We start from the raw sequence: 25,267 nt of genomic DNA, 5'->3' as shown, positions 1-25,267 counted from the left end.
CACAGGCCATAGCCACAAAGTGGACACTTTACCTGATCTGATTAGTCGATGTGTCAAGCAAGCTATCAGAAGCTCCACTACAGGTATTGATGAAGTGTGGGTGTGGTGTGCATGTGTCTGCATGTGTAAATCGGTGCTTGGAACACTAACTGGATGAAAAGAAACAGTTAATTGTTCAGTAACAATGAAAACTAATGACACAATTAGGGTAACAGGGTTTGGGGCATACTGAATGGATATGTATTGGTGACCATTAGGTTAGATAGCCTATAGTCCTATAAGATTTTTACACTTGGACAATGGACAAAGCCTCAATGTCAGTCCTTGAGCAATTCAATTTGTGATATTTCTCTGATAGCATAGGGGAAAGGCTTATGGCTCAATGGCAAAGCACCTGCCCTGAATGCAAAAAGGTCACAGGTTTAAATCCTGTCATTTTCTTCCTAAGACTTTGTTGTTGAAGTAAACAGTACTGAAATAGATGGACTCATCATTTAGACAACTTCATACGTTCAATGGCAAATGTATAATTACAGAAAGCACAAAATTCTTTTTTAAGTAAACAGTTAAGTGCTCAATACTATAGAACTTGCACCCCCAATAAAATAATATTTATTATCATTGCACATTTTAGTGTAATCTGAATACTGGGGTGGGTTTTTTTTTACTTTGAGTTGTAATTTTCTAATTTCAATTGTATTTTCAGTGCAGGAAGTCTCCTTTTCCACTGTTTTGTGCAACTGGAAATCTATCTGACAAAGACATTTCAGCGGCACTGTAGCAGGCAAGCAAAACACTGGCCTTTTGTGCACACGGATTTGCAGCAGCAGCAGCAGCACTAACAGGCTGGTCTTAAGTACAACACTGCCCCTTTCAGTTGCTCTCGTGAAATGGCTGGAAAGTAGTGAGCAGTAACAGCTGCCCAGCGGTAGAGAAAGGCAAATCTTGTAAAACACGAACATACATATACTGGCATATAGGCCCCTGTGTCTTATAAACAGGCACAGTGGAAACAACTTCAAGACAGGTATATTGGAAAGGCTTTATAACTGCATATGGGAATTGCAATAATTATCTCTTACATAATTATCAGTGCAATCCTAAGAAGTTACTTCAGTCTAAATCCATTGAAATCAATGGGCTTAGACTGGAGTAGCTCCTCTTAGGATTGCGCTGTTAGTCATTTTCCCTGAATTAGACTGAAATTAGTGATCCTGCTAACCTTTGGTATTGCCCAATTCAGGATATGAATTTAGGTGGCTCATAATGCTTGCGTATAGTCTGAGGCAAGCATTACAGTACTTCTCTGGCTTGGATTGTAGTCTAAACTGGAGAGGATTTCTTGCCTTCCTGCCCCTCTCTCACTTTCTTCCTTGTTCATTCAGTAGCAGCTACAAGAGGGAGATCTGTAAGGAGATCACATCTCAAGAAACTTCCCTCCTGATACCATGAGCACTGCTATGGCTCCAGGAACAGGGGAAATGAAATTTTCCTCAGTCAGCAGAGTCCTTAGAATGAATGTCAATAATTTTATAGACTGTATATCCTAGAGTTCCTTGCACCAAGGAAGCTGCAGCAGTGTTCAGTGCACTTTGTCCATGGCCCACCTCTCCTAGGAAGTGAGGCATCACAGCAGGCTGACATTGCCATTTCCCAGCTCAAAGAAGAGATGGGGCAGGAAAGCATTTGAGAGAATTTCAGATGCCGTGATGCTCTAAATGATGTAACCAGAAGTACAATGAAGTACCGATGTTGGAACAGGGCTCAGGGGAAAAAGTCGTTTTCCACTTTGGGAAGAAATAGATGGGTTTGCTGAGAGGAGTTCAGCCATCACTAAACGAAATATCTGAGGGTTGCTTTGTACTTTCAAGAGAAGCAGCAAGAAAACCAGAATGAGTAAGGGGCACTTCTTCTCACCCCACTTTCAGACCTCATGAGATGCGAGGTGCACAAATTCACTAAAAGAAGTATTTTCTCAGTGTGGGGATAGACAGGCATCTCTCCCTTCTCACGAAACCTAGAAGCATAGGAGAGAAGAAACATAACTCAGTTATGCTTCCTCTCTGATTACTACATTCAGATATTCATCTTTAAGACAAAACCATGTAATGCTACTCTTTTGTACTGGCCCAGTTAATCTATTGGATTACAAGGTTATGGACAGTATATGTGGAAAAGCTGGATCCATTCCATGGTAATACTGAGACTTGACTACTGTAATCTAGTTGGTGCAGAATGCCATGGCTCAGCTATTATCAAGAGCTAGGAGGAACATGAATATTACTCCAATTATGCAGTCAATCTATTGACTATCTATCAGTTATCAGGCTCAGTTCAAGGTATTGGCTGTCACATACAAAGCTCTTCATGGCCTTGATCCTTCATATCTATAGGATCACCTCTCTCCCTATGTTCCCCCATTGCACCTTTGCTCAAACAGGGCCTTTTGCAAGTTCCACCTTGCACATGGGCAAAATCAACAGCTGCATTCTGTGGTGGCCTCTACCTTGTGGAACAGCCTACATGAAAGAGGTCAGGAAAGCTCCCACTCTCCTGCAAATGATGCAGAACTGAATTATTCAAGAGGGCTTTTTACTCAAATAGGAGAGCTATACTGTAAGGAAGTGGTCCCAAAGAGCTGCATCAGTAGGGAGTGACTATATATTTTACTATTATTTCTGTAAGTATGATAGCCTATAGACTTTACTATTACTGCTAAGTAGAGATGGGCACAAACTGAAATATGAACCAAAGTTCGCGATGAACCAGGCAGGTTCATGGTTCGTGAACCGATGGTTCATCAGAGCCCATTTCTGATGAACCACCATGAACTTTAGGCTGGTTCGTTTGGTTCAGTTTTTTGGTTTGTCACTGCAGACAGTCTGGCGCCGATCAATCAGTTTCATAGGCAACAGGAGATGGACTTCCTGCAGACCTTCTGCTGACCTGGAAGTGGCCTTCTGCTGACCTTGAAGCGAAGATTTGCTGACTTGGATGTGACATTTTCATGAACCAAATGAATCGGTTCATGAACCGGGGCAGGCTTTGTGAAAGTTCGTGGTTCGTGAAATGTGACGAACCATGAACTGCATGGTTCGTTTTTTTTCCTGGTTCATGCCCATATCTACTGCTAAGTATGATTCTTCCAGGAATTTCCTATGTTGTTTAATATGTCAGTCTTAGAATTGCTTATACTCTGTTTCAGCATTTCTTCAACTCTGTATCAGATTCCTGTTGGTTTTAAACTCTTTGTGAACTTATATGTATATATCTTATTACATTATTTATTGCAATTTATTTGAAATTGACTGTACTGACTCACACTGGGTAATTCACCTTGAATCTCAATGAGAAAAGCAGACTATAAACAAACAAACAAACAAACAAACAAACAAACAAACAAAGGTGCCTACATGATCCCATAAAAAATTCTGCTGCATTTGTGTAAATGGTAGCTGTATACAGGATTTCTCTTTGCAAACTGAAGGTCCAGAGTAGACCTTCAGCTTTGTACCCAAATTTCATAATGAATCTGTTGAAATGAGTGGTGAAAATGTAAAAAATGAAGAACTTTGCTGTCTCCATCTGCCTCAGAGTACACAAGGGTGCTTGGGATGAGAGCAAATTACATTTAATGATAAATACTGATAATAATATTTAATGATACTATAAAATGAAAAGAATTATGTAATAGAATTAAATTTTGAACTTACTTGGTCCAAAGCAAAGCAGCAATTAATTTCCTCCCAATTAATTTTGTTAAAAGAGTTACAAACGTTGCAAAATACCTTTTTGAAGCCCCCACCTCAAATGAATTTACCTATCAATAATAAATTGAAAAATATCTGCATCAAAGCTCTCTTTCCCACTTCCCTTGCTCTATCATAAATGTGCTGAGTGATCTAGCTTATATATGCATTTAAATTGCAGCAGTCACTGGTGCATGAGAGCCTAGCAGAAAGCTTTTAACTTTGTTTGAAATGCTGGTGCCTCTGTAAGCAAGACTGTAAACTAGTCGATTCTTGTCTTGAAGGAGATTTAAGACACGGAGGGGTGATGTCATGTTTACCAAAAGGGCAAGTCCACAAAGAACCTTTCAGTTAGTATTTAGAAAGAAAAAGGATTTGACCCCACCCAGGATCTCTAGAAATTTTACAAAACAGACCACAGACAACTAGTTTTGCTTTTCAAAATATGTCTGTATTTCTTCTTCCATCAATCATACAAATGCCCACAGGGAACCCCTGGGTAAACGTTCATTACTGAACTATGTGACCATGCAGCATATACAATGATGAGATTCAGCATCTTGTCAGACCTCATGGTTGGAACACTGTATGTCTCTTCCATCTGAAGTAGATTTCTAGAAGCCTTGCATTCCATCATTTCCTGTCCTGTATATCACCAGACTTCCCACTTCAAAGTAAACTATCCGCTGTTGTTGTTAAATTTCATGTAAAGTGTAATATTGAAGCCAATGTGAGGTGATCAGCTGATGTGTCAATGGAATTATCAGAAAATGACTGTACACCAATCTGTAGCAACAATGGGAGCAGAGAGAGCTTTTATGATAGGAAATGTTTTCTGTTGTCTGTCATAAAAATACAAGTGCTGTTCTTTCTAAGGATTAACATTTATGTATTTAAATTTTTATACCCTACCCCATTGAACAATGGCTCAATGACAGCATTCCCCTCCTCCACTGCAGTGCTCACTTTCTCTGTTGCTGCCACTTCCTTGTGCATAAAGGCTTGCATGGATCTTGCACACATGGAAGTGCTGGTGGCATTACAGCAATGTCACTCCTCAGCCCATAATTTAGAACTATTCAGTACTAACAAACATGTGTCATCTTTACACAATCTTAATATTTTATGTGCCACTGAGATCCTATTAACCAAGTGGTTGTGTCTACGCTGGTTTCTCTCTCTGTATAATCAGTTAGTTCTCTGCCCTACAGAAATATTGTGATGTTCCTCAATCTAGCCTCACAAAACCAGCAATAGAAAAACTTCCTTGGAAGGTGGAAATAAAAGCCATCTTATTCCTCCTTATGTTGTTGATCCAACTACAAATGCAAGCACAGACCTCAGCTTTCTTATGAAGCTTAATAAGGTAAGAATAAATAATATTTTGCCAGCTGTTGCAATTCAGGATATGACACACAGCGGAAATCTTCCACAAACAAAAGTGTTTGCAAAGTTACCCACCAAAAGCAACTTTTAACAAATTTACCCGAACGGGTAGGTACTAAGAAAACAAAAATAAGTAAGAGCATAAATCCATTTCTTTGCAGGCATTTGGGAGCCCTCTTTCGTGTCTTTCCTTGAGAGAACTGCAATTTGCATTTGTCATATCTGTATGTACAGTTCTCCATGGCATTTGCAACATGGTGCCAAAAGAAGGCTGCAGGAGGAGAATTTGAGGAGGCTCAGTGGGTGGGCTCAGTGGGTTGCAGCAAGAAGGGTGAGGCAAGGATGTCTTGCTTCATGAGCTTCAATGCACAGGTAGTATATAGAATCCAACCTGTGACATGCAATTAACATGTAATATTTCCATGAGGGGAGGGGGGCTTCCAAGCCCTATCATGCATTTTCAGACCCCCTCATTGTGATATTGCTTCCTGGAATTCTTTTTGGAAGGATGACGAGCTGTGTACAGTAGACCATTCCTCATCATGTAGGAGGAGGGTATTTTTTGTCCCCACTCCTCTGAAGAATGCAGAACCATGCTCCTTGGGGGCAAGGCTGGTTCAGTGTCTCCAAGCCAGTAGGAGATATGTATCAAGCCACTATTGAAGCCTGCTCTGCCACATGCTTTTCCTGCAGATGTTCACTACCTTTGAAGGTACAATGTGCGATGAGTGCCAAGGAGGAACTTTTGGGTATTCCTTCATTTGTATTTTAATGAATATATGTAGAGTCAGCATGGTGTAGTGGTTAGAATAAGAACAACAACAACATTCGATTTATATACTGCCCTTCAGGACAACTTAACACCCACTCAGAGAGGTTAACAAAGTCTTATCATTATTATCCCCACAACAATAATCACCTTGTGAGGTAGGTGAGGTTGAGAGAGCTCCAAGAAGCTGTGATAGACCCAAGGTCACCCAGCTGGCTTCAAGTGGAGGAGTGGGGAATCAGACCCAGTTCTCCAGATTAGAGTCTTGTCACTCTTAACCACTACGCCAAACTGGCTAGAGTGTCAGACTAGGGTCTGGGAGATCGAGGTTCCATTACCCACTCTGCCATGGAAGCTTGCTGGGTGACGTTGGCCAGTCATGCACACTCAGCCTAACCTACCTCAGAGGGTTGTTGTGGGGGTAAAATGGAGTAAAGGAGAATTATGTAAAGCACCTTGGGTCCTCACTAGTAAAGTAAAATGAAAAATTAAAATTAAAAATTCTCACTTTTCTTGCTATGAATGGTGGTGACTCAAGGGAGTGTACAACACCAGTCAAAGCTAGTAAATAAATACATTGAAAAGTAACTATTCTCTTCACTATAATCATGAATGCTTGACCAAGTACTGGTTTGGTTTGTGTCCTGTTTGAGAGTCATTATTAGAGATGGGCATGAACAAGGGGAAAAAAACAAACATGATGTTCGTTGCCATCCATAAACAATGATTCACAAAAATCAATGAACATGACCTGTTCATGAACATGTTTGTGGTTGGATGTTCGTTGGGGCCAGAATGCCCCCCTTGGGACTTAGAGAGCCCATATTCGCAGGGAGTGTTTAGAAGGCTCTCCTCCACCCATCATCCAAGTTTGGTCAAGAAACCTGACCTGAGCAGGCAGCAGGACAGGTAATAATAATGAAGACTTGCTTGGCTCCAGAGCCTGGCAGCAGCCTTGAAACCTGAGGGTAGGTAGAGCCCTACCCCACCACTCCCAGAAACCTGACCTGAGCAGGCAGCAGGAAAGGTAATAATAATAAAGAATAGCTTGTCCCCAGAGCCTGGCAGCAGCCCTGGAACCTGAGGGAGTAGAGCCCCACCCCACTGCACACAGAAAAAAATCAAGTTCCAGTGCATTCTCCCTCTCTCTCTCAAATGCCAGCAACAGCTTTCTCCCACTCATCTGTCTGCTAAAACTGAAAGCCAGACCTGGGAGCACAGTGTCTTTTATAACCAGAGGTCCCATAGAGAAATACAGGAGGGCTGCAGTTGGCAGTCAGAGCTGCCTACTAGGGTTTGGAGGGATGAGAGTGGGTATTCCCATGGCTACAGAAGGACCCCCCCCTGCTCTTTGCTCCCATGTAACAAAATGGGAGCTCCATGCTTGGAAGGGAGACCTGCCTATCAAGGTAAGTTGGGCTTAGATTGGGCTTTCCAGAGCAACAGAAGGAGTTCAGACAAAGTTCAAACAGTCCCTGCCTACATTGCCAAGGGAATTGATTGAAGGTGTCAGACTGTCTGGCTTTATGAATGGCTGACGAACGCCATGAACAGGGCTTGGAATGAACACATGTTCGTGGGGAATGGGGCCTCACAAACATCTTGCTCATGAACAGCAGATTGGGCTGTTTGTGGCTTTTTTTTGTTCGTACTGCTGTTCGTGCCCATCTCAAGTCATTATCAAGGAGCCAATTGTTCACCAAGTTGTTTTGATACATTTGAATAAATTAAGATGAGTCCAATTGCATGATTACTTTGTTTTCTCTCAGATGCTGCCCTTTCACGCTGCCTGCCACCTCCTCCAGCTGTTAAAAGGTCTATAGCTAAAAGAAAAAAAAGATCTGCTCAGGATGTTTGTGTTGACACTTACTACTTAGATTTTTTTATGTAATAACTCCCTCCTGCCATACTGGGGGTGGGTTTCCATCTTACTGCAGCCAAACAGCCATGTCCATGGAGAACAGATAGACCAAGGAGAGACTCACTCACACGCCCTGTCTTTCAGAGATATTGTTTATGGCACAAGAATTCAGAGCTTTTGTGCTGAAGATCTGGTGGGACTTCATAAAATGAATATCTCCCTGAAGAGATAATTAATGATGACTTCAAGGCTTAAAATGGGCCCTTATTTTGGTTGTTCCACATTGTATTGTTATAACTAGGCCTGGGCTTTGGGGACTCTGTAAGTCCTGACTAGACACGGCTGGAATAGTAAGGGTTGTAGCATAAGCAGGGAAAATTGCCAAGCACTCTGAGGAATTTAAGGATGATGCGGTCTTTTTCCAAGCCATCCATTCATTGGCTTGGGGGTGGGGATGTTGAAGGGAAGCATTTTAAATAACTTTGCAGAACATTTAACAAGTCCATGCTTTGGTCCCTCATGTCTTCATTCTGGTATTGGGAAAAGATCATTTGAATCTGCTGCTCGCTGAAATTTTTGGTGGGACATGGCATGGTTTTGAAACATCTTTCTTTACACTGAACTTGGTTTTGATATCAAGAAGAACTGGGAAGACAATACTGTGCCACGTTGCACATGACAGAGTTTTTAAAATAGCAAGACCAATGAAGAAGTAGATTGCTTATAAATTTTGCAGAAAAATTAGTAGATAGTAATGTGTAGAAGTTCTTGTTTGCAGTTCAGAAGAATGAGAAAAAATATATTTCTATTATCTTTTTAAAAAATCACATATTTACATGTGGGCTTAAAAAAATACAGCCCACAGGCAAACATCCTCATGTACTTTCCGGATGAACTCAGGTTGTATGGTTGGTAGGTTGAAGCCATTGAACCATGTTGTACAAAACAAGTGATTAAATGAAATCATCACAAGATAAACAAAGAATTAAACATGGACATGTATTAAAAAGCCAGCTATGTTATGAAACAGTTCAACATGGCATACAGAACAAAACTATTCAAGGTACTCCAGTTTATTCACTTCTTTGGAGTGGAAGCAAATATTCAAAAACGAGCTTCTGAATTTCCGTTCAAAATTTGAAGGTCACCTGCATAAGCTCCTTTAAGATAAATAATGACTATGTAACATCAAAATGTTTTTTTCTAGCATTTTTAAGAAGAGTGAGACGATGGAAAGCTAGGAATATTGTTGGGACAACAGATGTTTTGTGGGCACCTCAGTATAAAAGAGACAGCATGATTTCTTCCCTCATCCAGTTCCTAGAAGCATATAAAGAAATTTACATGAGCCACTTAGACATTCTTTGTTACTGCTTCTTTATAATCTGTGAATCAACCCTGTGACTGTGGAGTTGAGCAAGCTGGATAGGAGCCAGCATTCCATCCTCTCGAGGGAGGACCCAAGAAGTCATATGACAACAATTGCAAATTAATTTTACTCTTGTTTCCATAAGGAGCAGGATTACAAAGGCAAGATGAGTTCCATCACTTGCTCCTTGCCTAAAATTAAAAATGAAATCCTGCCCTCAAGTCATAGTTGACTTATGGCGACTCCTGGTGGGGTTTTCATAGCAAGAAACCAACAGAGGTGGTTTGCCATTCCCTGCCTCTGCAACCCTGGTATTTGTTGGAAATCTCCCAACCAATTACTAACCAAGGCTGACCCTGCTTAGCTTCTGAGGTACTCACCTGAACTGTCTAGGTCAGGCTGCTCCTTGCCTAATCCAACCTTAAATTTTGATGCACCACCTTTTTCAAACCATGTCTGAGCTTGCATTCTCACCTTTGGAGTATGCTTAACCAACTCTCCCTTTCAGCTCCTTCAAAAGTCTCAGCAGTCCCTAGCCAGCCATTTGTGCCAGAGCCAGCTGTAATGTCACAACCACCCTCTCCCTACTAGGTGGGCCTGCCTGCACTACTTCTCTCTTCAGGGCACCAGGTCTCACTCCTGGGGACTCCTAGGTGAGGCTTCTTGTGCTTTGTCCTTTCTCAACTTCTCATGCTTTGTCCGTGAGCTTCTATATACCCTGGCCTCTGGGTCTGTCCTTAGGGTCTTACTAGCCTACTCTGACACAAATGCATAGAACATCTTATTCAGTCATGAAGGCTGCTGCCATGAGGCTGCCAACAAATGTGATAACAATGTGAAGAGTTCTTTCCCTCCCCAATGTGTAGTAGAACTCACCTTCTGTCCTGGTAACACTACACTATTTCCCCAAATCTATCTGATGACACCCAATTTTATGTAGCAAGGCAAGAAAATGCTCTGTGTAATAATATTAGAGTACGGGAAGGTAGCATGGTATAGTACAGTCTCATTAGATCTCAGAAGCTAAGCATGGTTGGTACTTGGATGGGAAACTATCAAGGAAGGCTCTGCCGATGAGGGCAATGGCAAACCACCTCTGCTCCTCACTAGAGATGGTCACGAACAGCAATATGAACCAAAAAAAAAGCCACAAACATCCCAATCTGCTGTTCGCAAACAAGCTGTTTGCAAACAAGCCCATTCTAAACAAAAAGGTGGTCATTGCAAGCCTCGTTGCTGTTTGTCAAGCCAGACAGTCTGGCACCTGCAATCAATTCCCTTGGCAGTTTAGGCAGGGATTGTCTGAACTCTGTCTGAACTCCTGCTGTTGCCCTGGAAACCCCAATCTAAGCCCAATTTAGCTTTGTAGGCGTAGAGCTCCAATTTTGTTACAACAAGGGAGCAAAGGCCAGGGGGGAGGGGGGCTCCCAGCTCTGGCTTTGGTGAGGGAGAGACAGCTACTGTTGGCATTTTGATAGAGTGCATTGGAGCTTGAATTTTCTTTGTGTGTGGTGGGATAGGGATCTACCCCTTCAAGTTCCAGGGCTGCTGCCAGGCTCTGGGCCAAGCTATTATTTATTATTAGTACCTTTCCTGGTGCCTGCTCAGGTCAGGTTTCTGGGAGTGGTGCAGTAGGGATCTACCCCTTCAAGTTCCAGGGCTGCTGCCAGGCTCTGGGGCCAAGCTATTATTTATTATTGGTATCTTTCCTGCTGCTTACTCAGGTCAGGTTTCTGGGAGTGGTGCAGTAGGGATCTTGACTTGAATGATGGCTGGAGGAGAGCCTGCTGGCCCGCACGAATATCCAACCATGAACATGTTTGTGAACAGGGCCATGTTCGTAGTTGTTCGTGAGTCCCTGTTCGTGGATGGCAACGAACAACGAACATCATGTTTGTTTGTTTTCTGTTCGTGCCCATCTCTACTCCTCACTAGCCTAGAAAATCCCTTGATATGGTTGCCATAAGTTGGTTGCAATTCGATAGCACACAACTTGACACACACAATGATATTAGGACACAAGATGCACAGAGAGTTTGACAAATGTGGTTTTACACGAATTTTTCAGCAGCAATTTTTAAAAATCTGTTTCTGCATAGTATGATATGATACATTTGGAGAGACAGACCTAGCAGGATAACTGGTGCCAGTATCTGTATACATTTTTGATGATCAGTAAATACCCATCAGTTGCATTTTACTCCCTCCCACCCTAATCTGTATGAACTGACACAGTATGTTATAGAGTGCATTGGAAAGTTCATGAGGTGGCAGTAATAGCAGCAAAGGATTATTACTTTTTTGCCACCATGTCAGATGAATCTTATATCCCTCATTTATTAAGTTGATTTCAGTCCTAACTGACTCTGGAGTCCCAAAATGTGGAGAAACTATCAGTTATCTCTTTCTTTTGTGTGATTCTTCACTGATAAAATATCTTAGATCTGCTGCATCTTGGATGCCACTTTTGGAATAAATCAGGCTCTAGAGATGTCTGGAGCACTATCTGGTCCTTTTATGGACAACTTTAGCTTGGTGTGTCTAATTGATGTTGATGAAATTCTGGACACTAGGAGAACCATCATATGTCACCTTTACCCCTATCCATTTCATGATAAATTGAGAGAGCATTAATAAAAAATGGAGCTATCCTTGAAAACAATCCATAAACTGCCCCTAGTGCAAAATGGAAATACTCACTGACTGGCTGATGTCCACCATAATACTTATACTATGCCTGTGTTGAACTTTCTGGGTTGAATTCAAGGTGCTTACTTTTAAAAGCCCTTCTTGGGACTGGAGGCTCATTTTTGAAGGATCTGCTTTTGCCATATAAGCCCACGTGGCAACTTCATTTCTGTAATCAGGGCTTATTGGTTATCCTCTCATGGAGGCAGGTGACATTGGTTGTTCAAGGGCCTTTTCTGTGGTTGCCCTTTCTTTGAAGAAGGCTTCCACATTGCTACAGTTTTTGAAGTAAGACAAGGCTGATTTTTTTAAAGACAACTTTTTGCACAGATGATGATTAGGGTTGCCAGGTCTCCTGGAGCCCAACCCAGGGAAGAGGGGGTCAGGGGGTTCATGGGGGGAGACTTACCTTGCACATGCACTCCAGAGCTCTTCCTCGTCATGCGGGGAATGACATCACTCCCGGTTCCAAAAGGAAGGGAAAGGCCCTGTGGGCAGCTGATTTGAAGAAATAAAATCCTGATGTAACAAGTTAGAACTCCAGAGCACAAGGAAGCTCCTGGGCCTATTCCTCATGTCCCCTCCCCCCCCCACACACGGGCCAGGTGAGTGGTAGTGGGGGGAGCAGGGGCTGGGACCAGGGGATCCCCCATTCTCACTGGGGGAGTGTTAACCATAGATGACGTCTCATTTTAGGGTCAGGGCCTGCCAGTCTCTACTTGTAGGTTCATATGATACCCAAGAAGAGAACAAATTGGTTGTGATTACAACTATATTTATTAAGGTTTAACAAGTGTTATTATCAGGATGGTGGTTACACAGCTATGCAAGATAGGTTTATTACATTTATTACTCTTCTGAAGACTGCAGATCACTAATAGTCCTCTTGGGATGTCACTCCATGGAGCTAATTGTCGGTCACTTTCCTCTGCAGTTCCTTGTCAACCGGCAAGATCCAAAGATCTTGAGTAGGGTTGTCAAGTCTCCCTGGCAATGAATGGGAGCGCAGGGGGAAGGGTTCCAGTACTTACCAGGCTCAAATTTCTTTAAGAATCAAACTGTGGCTGAAATCAGCCCTGCACAAAGTGCAAACGCACTCCTGTGGGCGGTGCAATGACATCACTTTTGAAAGTGACATCACCATGCCCCAGCCAGGAGCTCATGTGCTGCCCAGATTGCCTGCTGATGGTGAATGATTGCTGGGCAGCTTGCAGGCAAGTAAGTAAACTCTCAGGAGTTTGCTTGCCACTGATAGGCACCTGGCAAGCCTAATCTTGAGGCTTGCTTATCTTTTAAAAAATTGTTGTTGCCTAATTGCATGCTGTTTACTGCCTGCAGCATTACCTCTAACTATGTACCAATCAGCTAGGGAGGTGGCAGTGCAGGCCTGATATGTGAGATAGAGTAAAAGAGGGCAATTAGAGGGAATTCATGGGGTTCTGTAAATATTCATGGTCTCCTTGCCATACAACAGTCTTTGGTGTGTAAGCCCACATGAGATGTACGTAGAGGTTTTATCATACAGATGTGGGAAGTTACTATAGAGTTTCTGGAGATTCCTAGAGCTACCTGTGTCACTTCTGGTTTTCCCATAGAAGTGAAACATTAGTGACATCGCAATTTAAAACAAATATCCTGCCACTGCTTGAACAAAGATGGCTGCCAGTGGGAGACCTCCCACCATAGCAAGAGGCCTGACAGCCCTCCTATATGTGAACTGCTAACCTGGTTAATACTTAGAAAACTTTAAATAAATAACAAAGGAATCCCTGCTAGGGAACTAGCAAGCTATTTAAAAATGCTGTTGCTTTTCCCTACTGATTTCTTTTTATAAACTATCAAGTGTCTTGTAAAATATACCCTTGCTGGGCCATTTGGTTGTTAAGGTGGCTGTAGCTGGTATTTGGCCCAGCAGACACATAAAGTGGTCAAGGGAGCCAAAGTGATTCATACAATCATCAGATGCCAGGAACTTCCTGGCAACCAGTTTTTAGAGTGGACCACTAAAGGCATTTAGATTTATAATGATAGGGAAGGCATTGTTATTTCAAATGGTCTACATTTCTTTACTTATGAGTGTAGACAAAGACTTATTATGACTATTATGCAATGTAATAGTCATTGCTATGTCGTTCCAGTTGTGGTTTCCTTCTCCAATATGTCAGTGTATTCAATTCAATCATACACAAAAATGTCATACAATTTATTAAAATAAATAGCCCAATAAATAATTTTCAATAAATACCAATTGCATCACATAATAACATCATGACATTCACAATCCTCTATACAATCCTGCCAGTGGAGACTTCAATCAATTACAGTTCCTGTTTGTGCTCCATTTGTATTGGTTCAACAAAAGTGTGTCACTGGCAGAGTCAAGCCAGGCACCAGGTAAGTAGTAAAACCTCTGAGATGAATTTAATATTGTCTATTCCTTTGTTGCAGGTAATTTTGGCCTGGAGGATGCTGCCAATGCAAGCTACGCCCATTTATTGTACTACTTATTGTAATTGCACTTTATGCACTGTTTCACTTTTCTACGCACTGATAAGAATTCATGTACTTCTGATACAAATTGATTGTATCTGTTGATGATATTCCCCAGAAGGGTGACACCCAAATTTGTGTTAGATTGACCCACCCACGTCAGGCAAACGCCTACCCTTGGCCCCAGTCCCTTGCTCTTGATGATCTGAGGAACAGGAGAAAAAATGGGATGGGGGATAGTGCTGATAGTGACACTCTAGGAATTTCCCCGAGATAGACAGTGTTGCATAGTGGTTAGAGTGCTGGGCTGGGATCTGGAAGGCTCAGGTTTAAATCTCCACTCTGCCATGGAAGCATGCTGTGTGATCTTGGACCAGTCATACCCTCTAAGCCTAACCTACCTGACAGTGGTTTTGTGAGGATAAAATGAAGGAGAGAATGACTTGAGCTGCTTTGGATCCCCAGTGGGGAGAACTGCAGGGTATAAATCAAGTAAATAAAATAATGTTAATTAAGCAATCAATCAATTAAATAGTAAAAAACATAGAGATTGTATGGATTTCTAGAGTACCACTAGGAAGTGGTGTCTCCACACCTCTGCCCGGAGGTGATGTTACTTTCTCTGCAACTAGAGTTGTCAATTCTGGGTTGGGAAATTCCTGGAGATTTGAGGGTGGATCTTGGGGAGGGCAGGGTTGGAAGAGTGGAGGGACATCAGCAGGGTATTTATAGGGGACCTGCCACCTTACTTCCCAATTCTGGAAGCTGATCCTAGCCACTCCAGCAATCAGGCAGGCAGGACATGGACCCTTGTTGTTGTGAGATGAAAGTTTTTCCTTTCCCAAAGGTCAGCCTTTCCAGTCTCAATGTTCATTTCTGGGGTGTACCTATGTACAAGATATGAATTCTAGACTCAGCTTAATAAAAAATAAGTTTATTAGTTAAGGAGTTTCTCCAAAAGCACTCTTACAAGCATGAAAATAAGAAATCCTTGCTGTTGCTATATATTAAAAGTGCCTATCTAAAACTCTGAGAGCTAGCTACCTAAGCATCTCAAAGTGGTTTCCATTGTTGCATATCTTACTCATCCACTAGAATGCATGCCCTTTCTCATATTGGTTTGGCATAAGGAAGGACATGCTGACGTGTTAGAAAAACACCTCTGGCATACTTGCATCGTGATGAAAACTAGGGGATGAGGGAACTGAACGAGCTGAGAAGCCATCTTTTTTCATTGAATCACCCAGCAACTCAAGAACCAATCAAAGCTAAGCTGTTAATTAGCATTTCAGCTCAGTGAAAAACTAGGGAGTTAACACAAAGCTCTCTGAGTATACTCTCTCCAAGTTCAAGTCTCTGGGGAACTTAGAGACTGCTCCACAGGTGTTTCCAATCAGCTCTGCAAACACATTTCTGAGGGAGGCAACAAACCTTATAATACTTATAGTTAGGGATGCTAGCCTCCAGGTGGTGGCTGGAGATCTCTGGGAATTACAACTGATCTCCAGGCCACAGAGAACAGTTCACCTGGAGAAAATGGCTCCTTTGTGGGATGGACTCTATGGTATTCTACCATGCTGAGGTTCTTTCCTTCCCGAAACCCTGCTTTCTCCAGGTTTCACTCCCCAGATCTCCAGGAATTTCTCAACTTGGAGCTGGCAACCCTACTTATAGTCCTGAACTTGAGCCATTTTCTCTAAGAGACCTAGTCTTAGGTTAGCAACTTCCTGGCAGGTATAATGTCATAGAATTCATCCTCCAAAGCAAACATTTTCTCAAGGGGAACTGATCTCTGTAGCCTGGAGATCAGTTGTAATTCCAAGAGATCTCCAGGCTCCAGCTGGATGATTGCAACCCTATCTGTGATGCTCTAAACATTTCCTCAGTCCCTACGATCTTTACCACTACATTCACTAAAATCTCCCAGCTTTTACCAGTGTAAGAGCTGGAAACTCTAAACAGAAGTAATAGCAGGACAAAAGAAATGTAAAGGTACACACCATAGGCAATATTGATTCTATTATTTTAAATATTATTGGTTTACTTTGGTCTCTTGTAGATTTTTTTCCAGTCCCTAGCATGGTCCCAGATGGTTGTGAGACTAGGCAGGCTGATTGTGGCTGTCTATAGAATTAGTAATACTGCTACCCTAAACAAAATGATACCTTTCTAAGCCCATTGACTTCTGTGAACTTAAAAGAGTGTAACCCTGTTTAGGATTGAATTGTAAGTTGTTTCTATTTGGAATGCTTCCAAAATTCTTGTCTTCTGAATTTGTCATGTAGGTACTCCAAATTTCCTGGTCTAGTTTCCTAAGTTAAACCAATGCATTGGGTACTATTCTTTTTTATTTCTGAATTTTGTACAGAATGTATATATAGCTTGACACATCTATCAGTTTCTTTGTCTCCTTTGTCTCCTCATCGCCAATATTATCCATTCGCTACTGTGCATTAAATACTACACAAACATTTATAAGATTGGACTGAGATTCTTCATGTGGCTTTCATACATCAGTAATACACAAAAGAATCTTGAAGCATCAATACATATGGTCACATTAAGATATTTTGGCAGTGTTTCATGAGTTTGTACGCATATGTCATCATCATAGCAAACTAACTGATATTATTGAAAGTGAACAATGCGTATTCCAATTCTTAAATTAATTGTAGACATCCCCCCTTTTAAACCTCCTTTATACACCACCTTTTGCCTCAGTGGTAATCCATGCAGTTTGTATCATTCTCCTGTCCTCTATTTCATCCTCAACTATGATGTAGGTTGGGCTATAGGGATGTGCAACTGGCCCAAGGTCACCCAGCAAGCTTCCATGACAGAGTAAGGATTTGAAGCTGGGTATCCTAATCCAATATTCTAAATACTACACCATATAATCATTCAGAAGGAATGGAACACAGGACAGACACAATAATGTACCCAAACAGAAGAAATCGACTCATCTCTAGTTTCCAGAGAGATGGAACAAACCTCATCTTGAGGTTTGTGAAAATTAACTTTTCTCTTTTGAAGGTGGTCAAAGGGCTAAATTCTTGCTTATCAACTAGCACTGCACGTACAAAGTACTGACTAGTCTAAAAACATTCAGTTGTCAGTCTTTCCATTTTATATTTTAATGTCAGTGAGGCATACCTTAAAGGGATGGCCATGAAGGGCAAAGACATTCTGTTTATTGCTTAACACAGCCATCCCACTGATTACTTTCATCTGACCCTTATCAGCGTCAAACCAGAAAGTTTACTTAAACTGAGTTAAACTTACAAACACAAGCCCACACAATCATAGACATGCTGATACACAGGCAGACAAATAAACATTTCTAAACATTCCTGGGTGGTGGGTGAAAGCTGTTTCTGAGAAACAGATCACACAGTAAGAACCCCCACATACACAGGAAGTGAAGAGGCAATCTAAACATTGCAGTTCTCCATAAGAACCAGAAAACCATGAGCTGTCATCAGGAAGAGGGCAACGTATACTGTAATTGGTCTATTGAGTAAACCTTGCTTTTTGGTTGCTGGCTGAACCTCTGCCGGAGTCACATCTCCACTTACCCATTTATATAGTGCATCTCATGGAAACGGGTGTTCCTAGCTATATTCCAGCTGCTGGGGTAGCATTTTCCTTCCAAATTAGCACCTAAGTGAAATTTGTAGAGCAATCAGGAATTAATGTGACATAATTATGTGAGAAAGAGTTTTTATTCTAACAACCTGGAGAAAAGAGAGAGTTTTATGTTTTGTGTTGCGTCAGGTATGTGACGTTCCACACAATCCTGAAAAGTTCCAAGGTAGGTCATAAAACAGGTATGTAACACCCCATTGCAACCTTTCTGGCTGCCTCTCACACATCCTCCCTTGCACACAAACATCTCATTCCCTTAAGTCATCTTGCTCTTTCTTCTTAATTAAAGTCTGATTGGTCTGTGAATGGCTCTTTCCTGCAGATTTTAACCTAGCTGTTAAGGATGGCACAGGAGGTAGCAGGTGAGTTTTTCAAAATATATTCCCCTCCCTATTTCCTGAAACCTCTTCTTTTCCCTGGCCATTATTAGTCCTGAGAGGGGGAAAGGCAGGCATAGAGGAAGTAGGAAAATTGGAAAACACCTGTATCGACCCACACAAATTCCAGACCAAGAAAGACACTCTGTGTAATACTTTTTTTATTAACATCAATAAAACTGACACAAAATATTGTATAAGCTTTTGAGTTTGTATGAATACTTAATCAGGAGACGGTTGCAATTTTTAAAAAAGTTCTTCTTTAAAAGAAAGGTGTCACATATCAAGCTTCTGTGGAAGCCATGCCACATTGTGAGGACCTATCTTCAAATCCAAGATGGGTTGAGGTACAGTCTGATTTACCAAGTGTTGGGGGAAAATGTAGTCTGTACATGCTCTTTAGGTAGTCCCAAGCTTAGGAGGTGAATCCTAAAAGAAATGCATGTTTTCCAGTCAGTTCATCTACTCAAGCAGAATTGTTATTTTATTTTATTAAATAAATCTCCTATACTGTCTATCAAACTTGGCACTTAGAACAGCACACAATAAGCCAAATAACAGTTAAAAACCTATAAAATAATTGCTGGCATTGTTCTTAGATTTTTCTGGGCTATAGGTATTAGTTTTCTGTTGTTTTTCAATTGATGCTTTTTAAAAATTCATTAGTCCCCTTTTCAGGAAGCCTTGCCCATAGAAACAGAGAACAAACACAGTACAATTAAAATGTAATTGAGCTGAAACAATTACTTGGAATAGTTCCATTAAGTGAAGACTATTTGGTTCATGGCCCAAAATTGATTTCAAAAGGAAGCTTTCCACTTGCCTTCTAAAAACATAAAGAAGGAATCCAGAAAAACAAATAGGGAACAATCTCCACCTCCCCCCTTCCAGCTGATATTCCTCCTGCTCAAAGTGTTGTACTGATACTTTAGCTGTGCTTTTAACATCTGCTTGATAGGTAGCAATTAGCAGTAATGATTCTGAGTAAATACAGATTATCGTTAACCAAGCAGTAATTTACCACTGTATTCTTCTAACTACTTGGTAAGTAGGTTGCCCGCATTGTTATGTCAAGTAGTGAGAAGGATCTTACAACTTGGTGGAATTTTTATCAAGTGCAGAAGTATGGTTAGAATTCCTTACTGCTTGTCAGGGGGATACATATGACAAGCTTACTGTGGCAACAGCTAGACTGTGGTAAGTTTACAACTTAGAAATAATAATACTTAGCACTTTCAGTGATCCAAGCACTTAATATACATTATCTTACAACTTCCCTTTGCTACAGATGTGGGGGAGGTGTCTGAAACTGAGAAAGGGGGCGGCTTGCTAAGAGTGAGTTCCTGGCATGGATGTGCATTTTCTATGAGAATTAGGAACTTTCCAGATCACAGCTCATGCTCTTGGCTTAATACACTACGCTCTAATACATTAGCTCTTGTGGTTACCTATATTCATCCACTGTTTATGATACAGAATACTTTATCTGTAAATTCTTGCATATCAAACAGCTGTCAGTTTAATAAAACCATTTATGTCCACATTCCTGAATGAGATTTACTCAAAGCAGCTAACAAGCCAGAAGAATATTTTAATAAAAACAATCAACAACATAAAACAAGACAACAAAAAGGGCACAATAAACCAACTGCCAGTAAAAAATGAACAAAGAGAACAGCTCAGAGACGAGAATAACAAGCCAATCAAACTTTTGATGAAATATAAATTCCTTTGGTCAGGTGCCTCAATAATGGAGGCACCAAGTAGCGGCCATAACCTATTGTATCTATTTTCATTGAATGTTCTAACTGTTGATCATATTGTATTTTTGCTTAGTGAATGTTCTAGCTATTGATTAAATTGTATTCACTTGCAGTGTCTGCCATGATGATGACGATGATGATGATGTGGAGTGGGTGAATGCAGCAAAATTGCACAGATGGATTACAAAGCTAGACATAACAGGGTCGCAAAGCTGATTCATTGGTCATTGAGTAAAAAGTATAATCTGCCAGTATCAAAGAATTCATGGGAACATCAGGTGGAAAAAGTGCTAGAAAATGATCAAGTCAAGATCTTACGGGATTTTAGAATACAAACTGATCGACACCTTGAACATAATACACCAGACATAACAGCAGTCGTGGAATTTTTTTTTAAAAAAATGGATAATTGACATTGCAATTCCGGGGGATGCTAGAGTCGAAGAAAAAGAACAAGAAAAAATGATTAAATATAGAAATCTGGCAATAGAAACCACCCGACTATAGATGAAGAATACAACAGTAGTCCCCATTGTCATCGGGGCGCTGGGAACTATTTCAAAAAACTTTGCAACTTAAGTAGAAAAACTGCAGCTTTCTGATTCAACACCTACAGAACTGCAAAAGATGGCATTACTTGGAACAGCATACATTTTACACTGATACCTGGTTGATACTTAGGTCTCTAGTGGAAACTTGTACCAGCTTAGCAAGGCCAATCAATTATAACATGTACTCTTTATTTATTATTGATTGTGTTGTGTGAAATTTGAATAATAATAATAATGATGATGATGATATTACCTAGAAGTGACTAGGATATATGTTAAAGAAACAATATTAGGCTATGCTGGCTCTGTTCCCTGGTCTATTTGTAAAGTTACTTAGGATTGCCAGGTCCCCTCACCCTCCTGGAAGGAGGGGCAAGTGGCACTCACTTTTTTTAATTTGATTATATCACTTCCAGAAAGTGATATCATTGTGCCACACTGAAAGCGCTCCCACATTTCACAACGGGCCAATTTGGACCCCAAACAGGCCCGCTTGGAGCTGAAGTCAGCATGCTACGAAGCACAGGAATACTCCAGGGGTGGTCTGATGACATCATTCCCAGGAGTGACATCTTAGCACTGCCCTGGGAGTGTGCCCAGGAGGCCTATTTCTCCACCTCCCCCCTCTGCTGGCCAGGTGAGTGGTAGCAGGAGGCAGAAGGCAGGAGCAGGGGATCCCCCCACCAGGGGACCTGGAATCCCTAAAGTTACTCCTTGTGGAACGGAGAACCTGTCTCAAGGGACTGCTGCACAGCTGATGGTAGCTGAAATACTATGAAGAACGTTGTTTCAATAAAACTCCTCAACACTTTTTTTACACAAAAACGTGGTGCCTTCCAAAGAGATATCTAACATACTCATTTTAACACAAACAAGTGATAGTCAAATATATTTGAAGAGAAGGACAGTCTCCTGTTTTAAAAATTCACAATTTAAGTAAATTAAGAGGATTTTTTGTCCCTTTGTCTTAATTATTCTGGCTGCATCACTGAGAAGATTAGAAGGGCTTTTGGCACACCGTGGCACTTCTTTTTAGTGCCAGAGGCTCTGGCAGATCAAAGGAGCCATCACTTCAAACAGTTTGTGGCTTATCAAATGCTTATCCTAGCACTGACCTCTCAGTCATCTATTAACAAACTCACTCTTTTTTCCATCTAACAATCCTTCTTCCCCAATTTTGTTTGAGGATCATAGTTAGGCAGTTTAAACAGTTTACAGAAAACGACACATTCTGACCTTCCTAGATTCACCCAATTTTCCCTATTAAAGAGGATTAATTCCAAGAAACAAACTCATTTTGGAACTAAAAATGTGTTCAAGATAGGAAATAACTTTCAAGACCCAATTAGTTTAATGATATGGCAAACAAGTGGTGATGTAGTTTTTGGTTATGCATTCCTAACATGCTTTAAAGAAAACATTTGAAGGAAATATTAACTGAGATATCAAACAGGAAGGGAGAAATTCCGGTACTTATAATACTAGGGCCAATTCGCACGACCCAAAACCAGACCAGAGCATGCTGCAACCTCTCTGTGCACCATAACTGCCCTTCTATTTATTTTAGTTCAAGGCAATGAAATCAGTTTATGAAAAAGACTAAATCCTCCATGGTGACAGTACCTTCAAGCATACTAGCATCTTTATCATTATACAGTAGAAGTTACTGTATAAGATTTTAAGTGTTCAACACTGTTTTCTGACTCCTTTTAAGCTGCTTTCTCTGAGCAAAGAAACTTAATGAATAGGTAAGTTTTATTTGTTTAATTTGTAATTAACTACATTTCTATATGTGCCTTTATTTTTATTTGTTTATTTATTTAAAACATTTCTATGCTGCTTTTCCACTCAGCTCAGGTTCCCCTAGGCAGCCAAGACCTAATTGCCTGGGCCACATAGTTTGCTTACAGGTCCAGCCTAAGTGGAGTTACAGCTTTCTAAGCCCATTGACTTTGATGAACTAATGGCTCAGACTTTCCATTCAACTTTCTCCTCCTCAGTGTCTACAGTAGTTAAGTGGTTTGGCTATGAATGAGCACTCTACTGGTTCAAATCCCACTACTGCCATGAGCTCAGTAGGTGGCCTTGGGTAAGCCTCTCCTCTCAGCCCCAGTTCCCCAGCTGTATTGTAGGGATAATAATAACATTAACTTGTTTGCTGCTCTAGGTGGGGCATTTATTATTATTTCTCAGAGTCCTGCCTCTGTTTCACCTTTACAAGTTGATCTATAAAAATATAAGTCAGATCTGAATCTCTGTCAAATATCAGGAGCTAGACAGAATATGCATATTCCTGACATTCTGCAATCACTCCATTGGCTTCCTATTAGTTACCAGGCTCAATTCATGGTATTAACCCTTCATGACCTTGGTCTCTCATATCTGTTGGACTGAATCCTTATGCTTTGCCAAGGCAGTTTTGCTCATCTGAACATGGCCTTCTGCAGGAACCACATCACAAATGGAAAAAAACCAACAACTGCTCATACTGTTGTGGCCCTCTTCTTATGGAATGGCATGCTTGATGAGGTTCAGAGGGCTCCTATTCTCCTGCCTTCCCACAAACTGTGCAAAACTGAATTATTCAGGATGGCTTATTTCACTTGGGTAGGAGGTCTGTACTGTAATGGTTCAAAGAGATGCATTGGTAATGAGAGTGGGACGATAGATGATACTTTTGTATACTGTCTGTTGCTGAATGTTCCAACTGGTTAATTTCTGTGCTGTTTAATATGTCATGTTCAATTACTTATGCTTTGTTTCAGCTCTATGACAGATTTATGCTTGTTTTCACATTTCTGCACATTTTATTTTTGCATATCCTATTGTATTGTTTATTAAATGTTCCCACTGTAATCGCATTGACTTACATTGTAATCTGCCTTGAACCTCAGTGAGAAAAGGGGCTTGGAACCTGCACAGCATTTCTGTGAATTGAAGAATTTTTCACTTTGCGCTTCCTTCTAATATCTGTTCCTGGAGTTTACCTGTCTCCCAGGAGTAGAATGGGTGGGGGCGGTATTTCAGGCAGCAACAGGAAAAGGGAAGCAAGAAAGTTATGTCCCACAGACAGAAATCCTGCTGCCCAAGGAAATGCTATGCTACATTCAAGCCACTGCCAAGTGCCAAACATTAAATACTGTAAAACATGGGCAGTTTGAAAATACATTATTGTTGATATCTACTCCAGTTAGGTAAGCTAAAATCTTTGGTGAATTTGGTCTTCATTGGGAATGCGGTAAATAGAGGGAGACAATGTTTCATTTAGGGTGGACTGTTATATTGGTACAATTTTTTTAAAATATGGTTCATAAAGAAATAGTGAATATTTGGGGATTCTTTGGATTTATCCCCTTTGGAACTAATCTCTGTATCCTGGAGATCAGCTGTAATTCTGGGAGATCTCCAACCACCACGTGAAAGTTGTCTATTGTATACATCTATGATGTGTTATATTTTTATTGTTTTGGCACGAGTAAGGCTATGTTAATAGAATGCCACGGTTGGTGTTAGAATATGTTGTATAAAGTGAAATTTAATTTTAAAATGGACAGCTATTGTATCAAATACTGACTGGTGTTTGCTTTGGCAGGAAGAGTAGTCATCATGTCATGCTCTGTGTTATAATGGACACTACAGAGAGAGACATGGAGTTGTCACAGCACCACGTCATTTTGCCGTTTCTAAGAAACTGCCTTTTCACATAAGAGGCATCCTCGTGTGCTCAAGCCCTCCAAATGAGAATTGTCTCTGAGCACTTCCAATATATAAAATTAGCGAATATGGCTAAAACTACTTGCATTTCTTTTGGGTGCTGGTGCATTCATTAAGGGGAATAATGGTGCAATACTAAGCAGAGTTATACCAGAGGAGTAATATAGGGTTTCCAGGACTGATGACATTCCTGGCATGACATGGAAGTAATGAGCCATGTCAAGAGCCAATTGAGTGAAAATTGGCCCCAAATGCTAAATCTGGGGCAGTTTTCACTCTGTCAGCCCATGGCGCAACCCATTATTTTTGCATCATGCCAGGAATGATGTTATTCCTGGTGTGATGTGGGCCCACGTGGGGGTGCTTTGGAGCACGTGGGAGTCTGCTTCACCCCCAGCATGGCATTCCCACACCTTTCTTCCTGCCACTGGTCAGGTAAGGGGCAGCGGGGATAAGAGACTGGGGGCGGTGGATCTCTTACCCCCACCGGGGGAATGGCAAGCCTAGAGAATTAACTTAGTAATTGGAGGCTTAGAAGGGTCTAACTTTGCTTAGGATTCTATTATTGTTCTCTCTTCATGGACCAATATCCATTTCCTGAAGTCCCACTGGGCCTTTGAATTTGAATGAGCTTTAAATATTTTTTGAATCCTGACTCTAGAGGATGAGTGAGGCATTTTTTATATCAGTTGATATTATGTTGTCTGTATAAAATATCTGAATTATGATTCCTGTTTAAAATTCTCTTGAATTAGCCTATATTGGCCCAAAACATGTATAATATCAATGCTAAACATATCATTAATCTTCTGTTTAGAAATATCCATGCTGATAAAATTACATTAATAATAAGCAGAGCCCTCCCATCAGAGTTCCCAGCTTTGGATTGGGGCCATTACTTCCAT

The 25,267-nt window shown here is 41.0% G+C and overlaps 1 long non-coding RNA gene across 1 annotated transcript; it reads left to right on the top strand.

The window, feature by feature from the left end:
• LOC129332855 (uncharacterized) lies at nt 1-23,504 on the top strand. The gene is made up of 2 exons (XR_008597345.1): nt 1-83; nt 20,211-23,504. It is a non-coding gene; the product is annotated as an uncharacterized LOC129332855 (long non-coding RNA).
• The last annotated feature ends 1,763 nt before the right edge of the window (nt 23,505-25,267 follow it).

This window comes from Eublepharis macularius, chromosome 6 (genome assembly GCF_028583425.1).
Source record: "Eublepharis macularius isolate TG4126 chromosome 6, MPM_Emac_v1.0, whole genome shotgun sequence".
Taxonomy (NCBI): domain Eukaryota; kingdom Metazoa; phylum Chordata; class Lepidosauria; order Squamata; family Eublepharidae; genus Eublepharis; species Eublepharis macularius.
Note: the sequence above shows the minus strand (reverse complement) of the source record. Positions and strands in the feature narration are given on the sequence as shown.